The sequence below is a fragment of the Molothrus aeneus genome, chromosome 2 (assembly GCF_037042795.1).
Source record: "Molothrus aeneus isolate 106 chromosome 2, BPBGC_Maene_1.0, whole genome shotgun sequence".
NCBI lineage: Eukaryota > Metazoa > Chordata > Aves > Passeriformes > Icteridae > Molothrus > Molothrus aeneus.
Genome location: NC_089647.1, coordinates 56,244,244 through 56,259,392, shown reverse-complemented (window position 1 = coordinate 56,259,392; position 15,149 = coordinate 56,244,244). Strand labels below are relative to the sequence as shown.

At 42.5% G+C, this 15,149-nt stretch overlaps 1 protein-coding gene across 1 annotated transcript in view; it reads left to right on the top strand.

Moving 5' to 3' along the window:
- The first annotated feature begins 12,768 nt into the window (after positions 1 to 12,768).
- Positions 12,769 to 15,149, top strand: part of AKAP11 (A-kinase anchoring protein 11) — a 43,729-nt gene continuing 41,348 nt past the window's right edge. Inside the window, exon 1 of the mRNA XM_066545029.1 lies at positions 12,769 to 12,860. The gene's annotated coding sequence lies outside the window, so the exon portion shown is untranslated. The remainder of the gene's footprint in view (positions 12,861 to 15,149) is intronic.

Below are 15,149 nucleotides of genomic sequence, written 5' to 3'. Positions count from 1 at the left end.
GTCAGGCTATCCTCTGAGTAGAGCAGTTCATTAATTAGAATCAGACATGTAATACCCCTGAATCCCTAACACATGGCCCTTGTAACAATAATAATAATCATCATCTGCTAATGGTGTCACAATTCAACCTGGTGTGTTTTCCCTCCGTCTGAGGGAGCACAGCTTTGCTCAGACTTCCTGGGCACAGTGTTTCCAACCCATTGTTGAAGCCCATCAGTACTCTGAAGGTCAAATCACACAGGAGCCTGCAAGTGGTATAAGAGTTTGTTCTTCTGATTTATGCCTGATGACTTGTTTTCCAACTAACCCGCTTCAAAGCATTAATACAGTCAATCAGAAATCTTAGGGGGCTTAGGGGAATAAAAAGGATAAAATTTCAAGAAGTTGAAGATGCCATGGAGCTGTTCCCAAAACATGGTTTTTTTTGGAGTGAGGGGAAGCTGCTTTTTTAAGATAGGTTCAGGGGTCACTTCAGAGTACCTGCACTAAAAGTTTGATAGTAAGGTTTTCATATTCTTTCTCCTTCCCCAGCTTCTGTAAACTGTGAGAGGAGCAGGTGGGGCCAACTCCTCATCCAAGGCAGAGTAACAGTTTAGAGGAGAGTGCCTTACCTGGAGTGTATGGGCACCCCCTTCCTGAAATTAAAACCCACGCACTTGAATAGAACAGGAAGTTATAAAGTGAGTTTTCTTTTTCAAGCATTGACTTTCTACGAAGATGAGCCTCTCATAATTCTGCTCTGGCATTCCATCTCTCACTTCCTCTCTTTTGGGCCTTCACCTTCCACACCATTGTGTTTTGAGCACCTTCTGTACTCCACAGACCGTAAACCCGAGGAAATGTAGGGACGGGGGTGATGCTCTGGATCAAGAGGAGGGAGAGCATCAAACAGCATTGACTGCCTTGTAAAATATTTTTCCAGATGCCAGTTGAATTCACATCTTTCATTTATTATCTTACCTCATCAAAAGAAAATAATTGAATGAATTTATATATGAATAAAAATCAAATATGTTCCTTAAAGAATTTATAAAGGAACTGGGCAGCTACACAGGGAGAGATGGAGGGGACAATACCTGTGCCTGCTCTGCTCCATTGAAACATAATGAACAACATAAATTTGACAGTTGTAGTGTAAAACCTTCACAGAGTTGTCTTAGGAAGGTATATACTGCTTTTCAAATCAAATGTTCTCTGAATTAAAACTTCAATATATCTCTCTGTGACCACTTGGCCATAAAAATGATTACTCTGTAATTCCCAGAATCTTAAGCCTATTTAAATTATTGACAGCAGTATTAATTAAATCTTTCAAACATTGTGGAAAGGGTAGCCTGGGCAAATGAGCTTAAATTGTTGAAAACTAGAATAACAATTAATTATGTCAGGCCAATCAATCACCATTTATTTCTCAGTCAATAAAAACTACTGTTAATAGCTGATTAAGCTCAATTAAGGTTTGATGGAAGCACTAGTTTTTAAACTGAAATTAAATTATTGTATCATTTACTAGCAGGATCAAAAATATATAATGGCTTATTTTTTCAATATAAATCACCTCTCAAAACATATATATTTTGAAAATAAGATTCAATATCCTTGGTTTTCTTAGCTGGCTGGGCAATCTGGGCTTTTATTAAAGACTTTTTCCCTTGCTGGATTAAATGGAGAAAAACTTGAATCATAAACCCTTGTGGTTCTTTTACATCTGTTTAGCTAATACCCAGTTTAAATGCTTCTGATATCCAGGCTAATCCCTGGGGGAGTGAAAAGAAATAATACTTTTTCTTAGAGAGGACTACTATCCTCTGTAGACCTACTTGCTTTGTTATTTGTGGGAATCTGACCATCAGGTTGCCTTTGGGTTGGTAGAGGGGGTTTGCCTGGAGGAATCACAGTGCTGAAAAGATGTTACATGACATTTTATCCATCCATTAATGTTCCCATTCTAGCTTCCAGGCTCACTTGTTGCTGCCATCAGTTTCCCACCTCCCAAATTAAACAGAGAAAAATGAGGCTTTTAGGGTGCATCCCATGTTAAAATTCTATTGCATCTTAGTTTTTGGCACTGAGTGACTCTGATGTGTAAGGTATCAGTGAGCATATGATACGTGTAACAATGCTGTTGAAATTTGTTAATTCACTTACTATTTCACCAAAGCTTTGTTTGCTTTCAATATTAACTGATTTTTTTCTTTTTGTTTATTTAGCGGTTCAAGGCCTGTGGTAAAGCAAAGTTTTCCTTTTGCACTGACTCTTTTTACTGGCCCAGAATTGAAGTCATTCTTTGAGAGATACACAAATTACAACTGTTAGAAGGACTTTCCCAGAAGACATTAAATACCACAGCCAAAATGTAGTTTCTATGTCTGAATCCCACACTTTGCAGGTCAGATGCATATCTTACCTTCCATTCTCCTCTGGCCTCGGTGTCCTTGAGGGTACCCAACACCAGCACTGATGGTGTCTGTTCCTTCCAACACAGGATTAGTGTTTTACAGAGGTGATGAAGTTTTAGCATGACTAGCACGATGTATAAAATAGATGCACAACTTGTGCAAATTGTACTTTTCATCCTCTCTTTCACACAGAAACGGATGGGATTGCCCATTTCCTTTAAAAGCAGGCCACCTAGTGCTTGCAGAGGTTCAGCACAGAGAGAAGCCCACTGCCAGCACGTTGCTTTGCTCCCTCCCTCATTTGCACTCCCTTCAAACTATGGAGCTGCTCACCTACTTTTCAAAACACACTGTGCCACCATGCAACTTAAAATAACAGAAACTTTAGGCTCTTGATTTCACAGGCCTGTTTTCTGTCTGGCTCTCTGCTGCTTGCTTTGCTCCAGCACTGGGTTTTGTCAGACCCCTCTGCCAACCAGCACTAATGCCCTAATATGGCCAAGAAGCATTGAGGAACGTGACAATGTGGTTGGGATCAGCTGGATTAATGAACGAAGCCAAGGGTAGAAGGATCTAGCACCAGGAGTGGCCCAGTGAGGAGGCAGAACTGGGAGAACAGAGGAAAGACAAAAGAGAAAGAGAGAACAATATTCCCCTTCCACCACCACCAGCAAGCTGGCAGAAACTGCATCCTCAGGCTGACCAGAGAAGAAGAGAATTAAGGTAGAAACACTGACAGCTTCTCATCCTCCAGAGTGACACCAGGGCACTGTAAGAGGAAAAAAACGTGCCCCAGTCCTTTATATGGACTATTAAAAATGATGAGCCAGTAGTAGCCATACTGGAATGTGACATCTCCAAAAAAGCAGGAAGGCACAGCCTGGAATGGTGTTACTAATTCTGTAGCTGTATGACCTAGACATGTAACCAGTGTCCCAGGAAGATACTTTATCCCAGCATTTTGCTGGAGCTTCCTTTCCTCCTCCCAGTGAGACAAGGAGAAGACCCAGACACCTGCTGTTATTAATGGTCCTGTGGCACTTCTTATAGAATGTCTAAATTCTGGTGAAGGTAAATCCTGTCTGAATTTTGCTTTGGAAAAATTGGATAAATCTCTCTGTGATAGGTGAGTTTGGGGTGTTTTGTGCACGTGTAAGAAGTGTAAATACTGAGCTATGCCACCCTGGATATTGTATAGTACAGCTAAATTCAGTCCTGCATGGCTGCCAATATATTTGGCAATATTCTCCTTTTATTGTAGGTGTTTAGCCTTTTAATTAGAATGAAAAATCAGTAATTTTTCATTCTAATCTGTTTTTAAAGACGTGTAGAACTCTTATTTTTATTAAAAATGAAGAAAAAAGGAAATGTAACACTAGCTGGAGGATCAATCTTTATCACTGACAAGAACATTTCTGGAAAAGCTATGTCTTAGACTGTAAAGCTTGAGAAAATTATTAAATGACAGAAGTTATAAATAAATGTTTTCTATATTTGGTCTGCATTGGATAGTGGGCACCTTCATACATGTTTTGTTGACTACAGCCAAGAATACAGGCTGGACTGTTGGATCTGGGACGGAAATCCTGACATTCTATAGTGGTAGGAAATTTAATAGAAGAAGAGTTCTAAACAAACTTCTTTCAAAACAAAAAAAAAGCTGCAATCTTGCTTCTCAGTGCTTTGTCTTGTTGGCAGAACTTTACTTTTGACTTAGGATCATTTCACATTAGCTCTGTATCATCCTGACAAGTCTTCTTCACCTGCAGTGTGCATCATTATCTTTCCTGAAAAGAACTGGAGAACACCCACACTAAAAAGCCTCCGCAGAACATTTTATTTTAATGAATATAATGTATTTTCTCTATCACCATGTGTATTTTTCATATAAAAAACTCAAATACACCATATAGCTATGCTGTTGCAATTTATTATTCATATTAATTATAAATATTCATTTCAAATTTTCAAATATCTTAAAACTCATCACCTATAAAGCTGTAATTAAGTTTACTTGGAAATCCAGCCTCGTAATCAATCATCAATATCTATCAGGTTTCTGAAATCTCACCAAATGAATTTACATTTAAAAAAATTATCCTCCCCTGGCACACCTGAGACAGAAGGGGACCAAAAACACCAGCCTTGAATTAAAAACAAGCCAAAAGGCAGGAAGCTATAATTTGTACTCTGGATCCTGGCACATTTCTCATTTCACATACCAGCTATCAGGAGTGGCCTTGTGTGTTCTAAAACTGTCCCTCATAAAAACCCCCAAACTTCTATTTTTGTGATAGGGAAAAAGGAGCCCTAAAGCTGCAAAGCTGCAAAAGGCTCCTCCTCCCTGGATAATGAAGGAGACAGGAGGAGAAAGGGTGCCTTGGAGCAAACCTGTCTTGCCAGAGCCTGAGGGAACCAAGATGGGAAAACAAAACATTGGATTGTTTCCTAGCAGGAGCCACATGCAAAGTCCTCCATGATTCTTCTGAAACCCTGGAGTTCTTCCCCACACAGATCCTTCATATCTATCAGCTCCCAACCACAAAAAACTCCTTTCATTGGCCTGAAAAATGAACACATTTTGCCAATGAATAAGCAAATCAGATCAATGTAACTTCATTTTCTGGTACAAAAATAGCAAAGGTGGGCTCGTAGGGGAAGGGAAATCCATTTCCACTTTTCTCCTTTGGTATAATGTGTTTTAAAGGGTATATTACTAAAGAATCCATCATCAATATGTTATTGATGTTATTGTAACTTACCCTTCAGTGACTTTATTATACTCATACAGAATTGGGTGGTTCAACATTTATGACTATCACAGACCTTTTAGCATAAGGTAAAGAGATATAAATATTATCAATGCTTCACCCACTAATTTCTTTTCTGTATCCCTTCCTCATTGCCCCTGGGGAACTGAAAATCACAGTTGATCAGTCTTTATGTAACTTTTAGTTGCAGGAAAATTTTTCAATAAACCATTTGACTGCAATATGTCAAGATAACCAACTTGCAGGACAAGCCTCAACACTTTCATGTATTCAAAGCTGATGAAATTTAAAGCTACTGGTAATTCTGGAAACTTTTGGCAGACAAGGAAAAAAAAAACTAATACTTTTACAACCCAGCTTTCAGGATCAAATTCTGATTTATCTATAGTACATCTGTTTTATTATGTAATGCATGACCCAGGCAGTTGTCTGAAAGCAAATATTAATTCTTGCTTTCCATTAATTTAGAGGCAGAACAATGTCTTATCAGCTGTAAATGATGACACATTGTTGAAGTTCAAACAATTTGATTTTAAAACTCTTTTATTATGTTTTCAAATATTCCTAATGCAGTTTCTTGCAACTGAGCAGAGGCAATGGATTAGTCCCCTTTTGACTGATGAACAAGATTTTGACTTTATAAACTAAAATAGATACTTATGTTTTTTATACATATACATCCACAGCTTTAAAGCATAAATGACCGCAAAGAAGATACTTTCTTTTCAAAAAAGTTAAAAATTAACTTCCTTAATTAGAAGAATAACTAATACTTCAATGGTACATGGCCCAAAAGGTTGGACCATGGACTGTGGTTCAACGGTAGTAGGTCCAAAATACCCAGTAAAATACAATGTTACCAGGATGTATAATTTTAAGCTACACTTTGATTCTTGGAAAACTCAATTTACTGTCACAATCAAGTGAGCTTCAATTTAAAAGCAGTTTAAAAATTAAATTTATCTGGTTCTCAGTAGGCCATGTAAATGTAACATTTCTGAGCTGAGAAATGTACCTAGAAAAATTTAATTGGGAAAATGAAATTGCCTTCAGTGAAGATAGCTCAGAAACAGAAACTCAGACATCTTAAAGTGGTAGGGAAGACCTCACAGCATCTCTTTCAGGTATTTCTGTTCTGTGTTTCATTTTGGCCAAGATTTTGTGTCTTCAAACAGTAATTTACAAAGAACTCCTTGGAAAGGATTGTACAGTGACTTTTTCATAATGGCAACCCTTACATGATAAAAATTCCCTCTCTCTGATATGAGGTTTTCAGGATACTTTGTATTACAGCAATATTTTATACAACCATGTGGATGGAGGAGTGAGGCACTTCTAGTTTGTTTTAGGTGATGGGGTCATGGTTTCCTTTCCTTCCTTTCCACTCCTATTTTGCTGAAAGGTCCATCCAAGACATGTAAGGACTTGGGAGTTTCCAGTCAATATTTTGATGGAAAAAGACAATAACACTATAATTAAAGTGTGCTCATGTTTAAAGAGCATTTCTATTATAGACGGAATCAGAAGGGAAATGAAATAATCTCTGAGTATGTGGCAACACTGAGGAAACTGAGAATCAGAAGGACTTAAATGGCACACAGCAGTAGTTATTCATGTGTGGAATATAAACAAGACAAGCCAAATGGTCATATTGAGACTGACTTAAACCTTAAACACATGCTCAAGTTATTTCATCTGAGATGAAGAGCACATTTCAGGATATATTGCAGCAGCACACAGCAAACTGTGTAAGAACTCCAGCAGAAATGAAGGAGAAAGTACATCATAAACATGACACTGAACTATTTTCATTGTGGGAAAATTTCACTATGAAAATGATTTCTAGTTCAAGAATAAACTCTGTAAAACCAGTAATAAACGGGCCATGCTTAGAAAATATAAAGCTCACTGAAAACTGACATTGAATTAATTTGGAATCCAGATGCTGTAGCATCTCCACAGTAGTTGAATTCGAGAGAGAAAATGAGTCACATTTGTTTATATGGGGAAGGCACAAGATTTGAAATGTGTCTCAGTACAGCATCTGGTTTTCCTCTAATTTCACAGCAGGAATATTAGAGACTACTTACATAGATGAAGTTGCAGAAAATTTAATTACCACTGAACATTTACAAGGAAATTCATTGTTCCCTGGAGTTACCACAGTTGTGCTAAGGATGGTATATGACATCTCTGGGCTTTAAAGAGGAAGTATAGGCAGCAACTATAAACAAACAAGGATGCGTATAGTGTGTACAATGTCTGCAGATCTAAGGAATTATAACATTTATCTTATAATAGAAATTATCTCAACATTTGAAAAAAGCATTTGAAAAAAAACTTTTATGATGATGTCATAATCGTGAACTACAGGAGGGCAAAGATGTAGGTTTTTTTTTACAAACTGATCTGATACCTTTCCAGAAATACATCAAAAGGGAAAAATAACTGGACCATTACAAGAATCCAGCAATAATGTTTAGGTTTAGGGTTACAAACAGCTCAGTACCTGAGCACAGCTAGTTCTGACAGAGAAGGGTGCTCTCCATATCGGTGTTGACCTCCACATCATCAACTTCCCAATAAAGATCAGTATCACTTCCCTAGTTCAGAAGATGTTTTTGCCTCATTATTGCATTTTGGCAAGTTTACCTTAAAACTTTGCAAATATGGGCTGAAGACAAGGAGACAGTTTGTTATTTGATAGCAGACAAGTGTTTATTCCAATCTCACACTGCACTGCCTGCAGTAACTGTATAACTCTTGTTAGCAGGGCATACACAGGCAGATGCCATGAGATATTGCTGGCACGCAAGGTTATTTGAATGACAGTCATAAAACTAGCAATGAAGGACACTCTGAAAACCCCCTCATGGACTTGGGTATCATCATTAATCCTTAAGGAAAATTATTGGATTAATCTGCTCATACATGAAATAGATATATGCCTAAGTCACAAGGCAAAAGCTGAAGAAAGAAACACACAAGCAACAAAAACTAGAGTAGAGCTACATCCTCTCCTGACAGGAGTCAATTATTGAGAGGGTGTTTGGCCATCTTCTAATTGAACAGATTGGCACTGGAAATTCTGGATTGCCCTGGTTCCATCAAAACTTTCTACAGAAGCTGCAGCCATGGTCTGGCTGTGGCTGCTGGCCAGGCTGGCTCCTTACCATAGTTCAGCTGACTGGCTATACAGCTCCCTGGCATCAGGCCGACTGCTCAGTTGGTTTCTTGGCTTCCCAGGCTTGTCAGCTGGCAAAGAAATAGATTGTTCCATTTTTGCCAGAAAGGCTGCAGAGCCAACATGTTTTGTTCCAGCACTCAACAAAACAAAATATTGACAAGCTGGAATTTCCTGTAGAATGAAAATTTCACTTCCCAGCCAGCTCCAATTATTATTGTATGGTCTTGTGTAACACAGTGATGGCGTTTATCACATCCTCTAATAAACACAATGCACAGAAAGGATGTGAATTCAGGGAGCTTTCCAAAGCTCTGGATAATAATCTCATAGCATCTGCAAGCATCTCTATGGAGTATACAATGCATCTTTTGATAAGGTTAGTGTGTGATGCTTTCCATTCTGCAATGAAAGGCCTCCTAAGCTGGCTCTCAGAACTTGTCTGTCAGCAGGACATGACTGGCCAGTTCAGTATGGAACTGTGGATGACATCCTTTATGCATATTGTTTTGGAAACTTACATACATTACAGATCAAACTCCAGGGAAAGAGGAACCACTAATAACTGCAACATAGTTACATATATTAAGTTTATTGGGTTTTCACTGTTGAAAAAATAATGAGTTAAAATACCCACAAACATGCAAATAAAAATGACTCCTCAAACATGTTACTGGAAACAATGGATTTGAGAAGGATTTGGTAAAGAGAAACCAAAATATGCTGTTACATTATACCATAATGCCATAAATCCAACCCTTTCTGGAGACAAACATCATGGCCAGCCCAGGTTTATGACAAGATGACTCATAGAATTACCCACTGAGATGCAGAGTTCCAGTTTTGGAGGTGTCAGGGGTGTCAGGAGTGTTTTCAAGGAGACACTGAACAGGCACTAAATGGCAAAGCAAGTCAATGCCTGGGTGTGCACTTGCAGCAGAACAAGACCATTTAAGCTGTGTCTGCTCTCAGCTGTGTCTGTGCTGTCCTCAGTGCCATGCTGACACATTTATTATGTTGGTGAACTGGATCAGCAAAACGGAAGGAAAGCAGGTTGTTCTCTGGTCCTCTCAGTTCAAATCTCATTTATCGCTTGATTTCACAAATGCTCACGCTGGCACAGGCCAGAAGCAGAGCAGACACAGGAGCAGGGAGCTGGGCTGCAGAGCTGAAGGGTATGTTACAAACAGATAAGCCTCTAGAAGTCATTCATGAAATTATTACATTGTGAGCTGTGAGTTTTAGATTTTTATTTTGAGGTGGTGGGGAGGAAAGAAGGAGGGTGGAATATTTTCAAGCAGGGCAGATCCTTCCCAGCTTGCTGCAAGGGCATCAAGGGAAAAGGCTTACACAGGTTTTAAGACTGGAAGAATATGTTAAAGGCAGGAACAATACTATAAATTACTCATCTGCCTTTGTGAAGGCAATCCTTATTATAATAAGTGTAGCTTTAAGGATATAATTTCAGGTCTGGCCTGAACTTAATAAAGCTTTAGTTATAGAGGAACATTTTCCAGAGGTAGTATCATCAAAAAACCCCAACAAAACAACACTGACACAATCATACAGCTGTGTAGTTTTCGTGTACTGAGGGGGAAAATATAAGAAAGTGACTAGTAAAAAAATGGACAAAAAAAAGTCAAACAAAGCAACAGACTATTTCTTCAACATCTTCCATAGATCTTCAACACATTTTATAGAACTGGCATTCAATACCTGAGAGACATGATATATAACTCACTCTGAGACAGCCTCTGAATAAGTTGTTCCAAGCCAGTGATTCTGAAATACCAAACGTAATAGACAGGTGCAGCCAGTGAGTCAGGATAGCACCAGGGACGTGACAGTAGTTTTGACAAAAATATTCTAAAGATGCCAATTTCTCATACCAAATGAGCAGGCAGAAAACATCTGAGATGCTGATTCCCATCATGGGGTCTGATCCTGACCCCCACATGTGGACTGGTGTTCCAGCCTGGACTAGACCCATCCCTGTCCCCACAGGTGTCTGATGCCCCAGGGCTGGGGCTGTCCTGAACTTGCCCTCCTCCCAGGCTGGGCTCAGTGGGATGGGCTCTGACTGGTCAGACCCTTCCTTGAAAAATACAAAATTCACAGGATACAAAATACCAGAGCCCAGAAACCAACATTGTATTTCTTCATAATTAATATAAATTTTAAGAAGTGTTGGCTGACCAGACAAGTTTCCTGTGCTTTACCATAGGCAGTATTTAAATCAATTGTAAAAAAAATAGTTTAAAAAATCATTTTTTCAAAGCTATCCCCATTTTTATTATTGTATAAAAAATGAACATTTTTATTTTTGTAACCAACAATGGCATGCCATGGGTTATGTTTCATGGTTTCCTGATGAGGGTAAACTTTGATTTTTCTCAAGGTTTTGGCAGGGAGCCATAGGAACTCATTATTCTGAACAGTCTAAGGGGAATTCCAAAACAAAGGGAATAAAAGGCCTGAATTTATTTTTAAAGCATGCTTTTTCATGTTTACATTGCTTCCATAGCTATTTTGTTTTGTAATTTTTTACTTAATGTTGATACATAAAAAAACAATGATATATTAAAAACAAATCCTTCTTACAGAATTTTTATCTTTCTTAAAAACTAAGACATGTATTTAATGATGGAGTTGGTCAAAAGGAGATATTTTGTTGTTAAGCTGAAGATGAACAAACTGTTAAAATGTCTTTATTCAAAACACTGTGTATTTCCAAATCAGGCTGGTCTCAATGGGCACTGAAATGACGACTATCTTGAGTTAAATTTGAGGCTATTATTCATTTACTTTTTTCCAACCCATAGGGACCTGCAGGCCCTGGGAGTACGAGGAACATTATAACCCACTTGTGGCAAAGTGAGACAGTCTAGAACAAATCTTTTGTTTCTTATATCTGTGTAGTTTTTGCATGGCTTTGTTCCACAGCTTAGTAGATTTTAGGGTAAATGAAAACGTAGTTTAGCTACCTGTTGGCAAAAGTGAATATGGACCCCCTGACTTTTGAGGTGTCTAAAATGATTGTAGAATTCAAACAGCCCTTCAGGAAAGACAAAAGAGAAATAAAAGCCACAGCTTTAGCAAAAACAGCAGGTAGGCAGAAGCAGGAATTATCTTGAAGAGTAAGGGAAAGCCAGTAGCAAAAAAATTCTCATATATTTTTAATAGGTCTTAGTGGTGGAAGAAAAGTGCAATTTATGAGGGGGCTAGGGTAGTCTCTCTCTGTCTTTGTCTCTGTAAAATGGGGCAGGTTAGAGCTTGAAACCATCCAGCACAGAAAAAGCCACAAGGCTAGCATTCTTTGGTTTTTTTTCTTCCCTAACCCCTGCCCTAGTATACGAAGTTTGGGTGGGTTTGTTTTTTTGGTGTTTTGTTGGGGTTTTTTTGTGTCTGAACGTGGCTTTGGCGACTCTTTTTTTCCCGCTTTGCAGAAGCTGCTGCAGGCAGGCGCCGGCCCGTCTCCACCTGCCGAACTCCCCTTCTGTGGTTCCTCCGCCGAGCTTCCCCCTCACATGCCGGGTCTCAGGAAGGCCTGGCCCGATTGCCGGAGTCTCTCCTTCGTGGGGGGACAGAGCTGTCAGCCCACACTGCTGTGCACTGCCCAACACCTCCTCGCTGTGTCCCTGCTGCCAGGCCGGTGCCTGGACGAGCTGCTGCTGCTGCTACTGTTTTATGCTGGGGAAGCTACACCAGATTACCGCTTCCATCCAAATGAAAGGAAATCCCTGCTGTGTGTGTAGGCCTACACCTACACACACAGCAGAACAACTCATGAGGAGGTGAAAATCAATTGCCTATCTGCTGGCTAAATGCACACCTGCCCTGCGGAATCCGGCAGCACTGAATTTAGGAAGGCAGTGTGAAAGGAAGGAGGGCACAGGATTTTCAAACAGGGTCTCAGAGTTTTGTCTGCGCCTCGTCCGATTAAACCCAGGCTGCCGCCTCCAGCCCGGCCCCGCGCTGAGGCCGCCGGCGGACCATGAGAGACGGCCCCGACGGAGCAGGCAGGAACAGCCCGGCCCCTGGCAGGCACACGGCTCCCGGGGGCTTTGCAAGGGCCGTGCCCGCGCCTGGGCACTCCCGCGTGGAGGGGCTGGGATAGGGCAGGAGCCGGGACAGGAACACGGACACGGAGAGGGATCGCAGGACCCCTCTGGGGACGTGACCGGCACGGGCCCAGCGCACTCTCCGCCGCCGCCTCGGCTGTTTCCGGGGCGGGGCCGCCGCTTTCCCGCCAATGGGAGCGCGCGGCGGCGGCGGCGGCGGCTGCGGGGGCGGGGCTGGGCGGGAAGCGTCGCGAGAGCGGGGGCGGGGCGGAGCGGGGCGGGGCCGGAGGGGGCGGGGCCCGCGGCGGCTGGGGCTGGGGCTGGGGCGGGGGCGGTGGCGGTGGCTCCGGTCGGGCGCTCCGGGGCCGCTGCGCTGCGGGGCCATGGCCGCGGGTGGCGGGCGCTGAGGAGGCGGCGGCGGTCACAGCCACAGCCACAGCCACAGGTACGGAGCGCCCGCTCTTCTTCCCACCCCCTGCAGCCGCTCGCCCGCGGGCCGCCCTGCTGGGGAGCGCGGGCGCAGGGCGGGGCGCCGCCGGCGGCCTGTCACTCGGGGCTCGCTGCCACTCGTCGCCCGGGGGCTCCCGGGGAAGCGCATCCTGCGCCGCCCTTCCCGGGGAAGGATCCCCTGGGGCAGCGCAGCTCCCGCGGGCCCCGCCGGTCACCCGGGGCGAGGCCGGGGCCCCCTGGACGGCAGCGCGGGGTGACACGAGGGGCGCAGGGGGCAACGCAGCGCTTCGGCTCCAGGAGCGAGAGCGCGGGGTTCGCGATCGCACGGCCCTCGGTGTCCCCCTGGGCCGGGTCTGTCCGTCCGCATCTCCGGTGGGGACTGACTGACTCGTGCGGGTGCAGCCGTAGGGGGGCACGGAGGCTCCGTGAGTTTGCGTTCCCTCCTGCGTTGTTGGGGTTGTGGTCGGTGCGCACGGGTTAAGTAAGTTCAGCCTGTTCTGGACATTTCGCTGTAGAAGTGTCTCCTCGCCCTCCCTCCCTCCCGCCCTCCCGCCGCATGTCCTCCTCCCAGTTCCTCTTCTCCCTCAAGGGAGGAGGAACAAGGAGCGTTCCTCCTTTGCTTTCTTGGCTCTTTTGAGGGGCTATCTTTGGCTCTCTTATTACAACCGAAGTACTTTTCTCTGGTTTCCAAAAGAAATCCAATATGCAAAAGGGAAAAAAATGGATGAACTGTAGATCCGAACTGTATTTAAAGATACAGCCTTCTCCTCTCTGATGTATTGCCAGAGTGAGATGGGGAGGTAAAAAATCCCACTTACGTTGTATCTGGAAAAGATCAGTGATACTGAAATAAATGGTAACAATGCTCGAAATTTATCCAGGTTACATTTGGAAGAGTCTTACATGGCTTCATGTTTGTGAGATTATTTCAGAATCGTACAGTTAGACTTTAGTGGTAGATACCACCTATATTTAATTAATCCTTGAGAACTAAACAAGGTATTCTCTGGTGAAATTTTCTCTAGATGGGAATAAGTTTTCTTGAGAAAGTGCTGTAGCTTAGAAAATAACAGCCCCTCTTGGTGTGATTCTGTTATGTACAAAATACACAACAGACTGAAGTAGAGAAACTTAAAGTTGATTTCATAAGCCACAGAATCCAGACCAGTGGATATGTCTAATACATCAAGTAACATTTTTTTCCCAGGAAGTGTTTGAGAGTCGAGACCCGGGACTGGGGGGAAGCTCTGGGTGATGACTAGCTAGTAGTGATCTAGGAGAAGAAAATGATTGAGTCTTTTGAAATTGCTGCTTCTGTATGACAGAGATACAATGAAAGAGAATTAAAACTAAGCAAGAAAAAGAGGACCCAGCCTGTCATTATTGTTTACCATAAATGATGTATTTTGCTTTTGATGTGTTGTGCTCCTGTGGGTGGCTGTGGTTAAGACAACTTGTGTTTCATTCCTGGACTTTTTCAAGACTGCTGACCTGATCAGTGAAACTGATAAATCATTAGAAATGAGAAATGGAGGAGGATCCATTAGACTATTCTGCCTGTGTTGTCAGTGTAGTCTTGCTTAATTTGATTTTTAGTAGCAATTGTTTTGCACGGTTATAAATACACATGCAGGAAAACCAGGGAATTAGGCCGAACCAATATGGATTTTAAAAAGGAAGGTTCTGCTTGACCAGTGTGATCTTCTATGACAAAGTAACCCACTTAGATGAGGGAAAGGCTGTGGATGGTGTCTGTCTTCAGTAAACAGTTTGACACCATCTCCCACAGCATCCTGGTAGGAAACCTGGCTGCTCATGGCTTGGATAAAAAGTTTATCCACTCTTCTGTGGATAAAAAAACTGGCTGGATGTCTGGGCCCAGGGAGTGGTGGTGAATGGAGCTAAACCCTGCTGGAGGCCAGTCACTAGTGGTGTCCCCAGGGGTCTGTTCTGGGACAAGTCCTGTTTAACATCTTTACTGATGATCTGGACGTGGGGATTGGGTGCACCCTCAGTAAATTTGGTGACAGCACCAAGTTGGATGGGAGTGTTGATCTGATTGAGAGTAGGAGGGCTCTACACCGAGACCTGGACAGGCTGGATCAGTGGGCTGAGGTCAATGTATGAGGTTCAGCAAGGCTGAGTGCTGGGTTTGCACTTGGGTCACAGCAACCCCACTCCATGCTGCAGGCTGGGGAAAGAGTGGCTGTAAAGCTGTTTGGTAGAAAGGGGCTTGAGTTCTGGTTGACAGCAGCTGAACATGAGCCAGGGTGTGCCCAGGGGC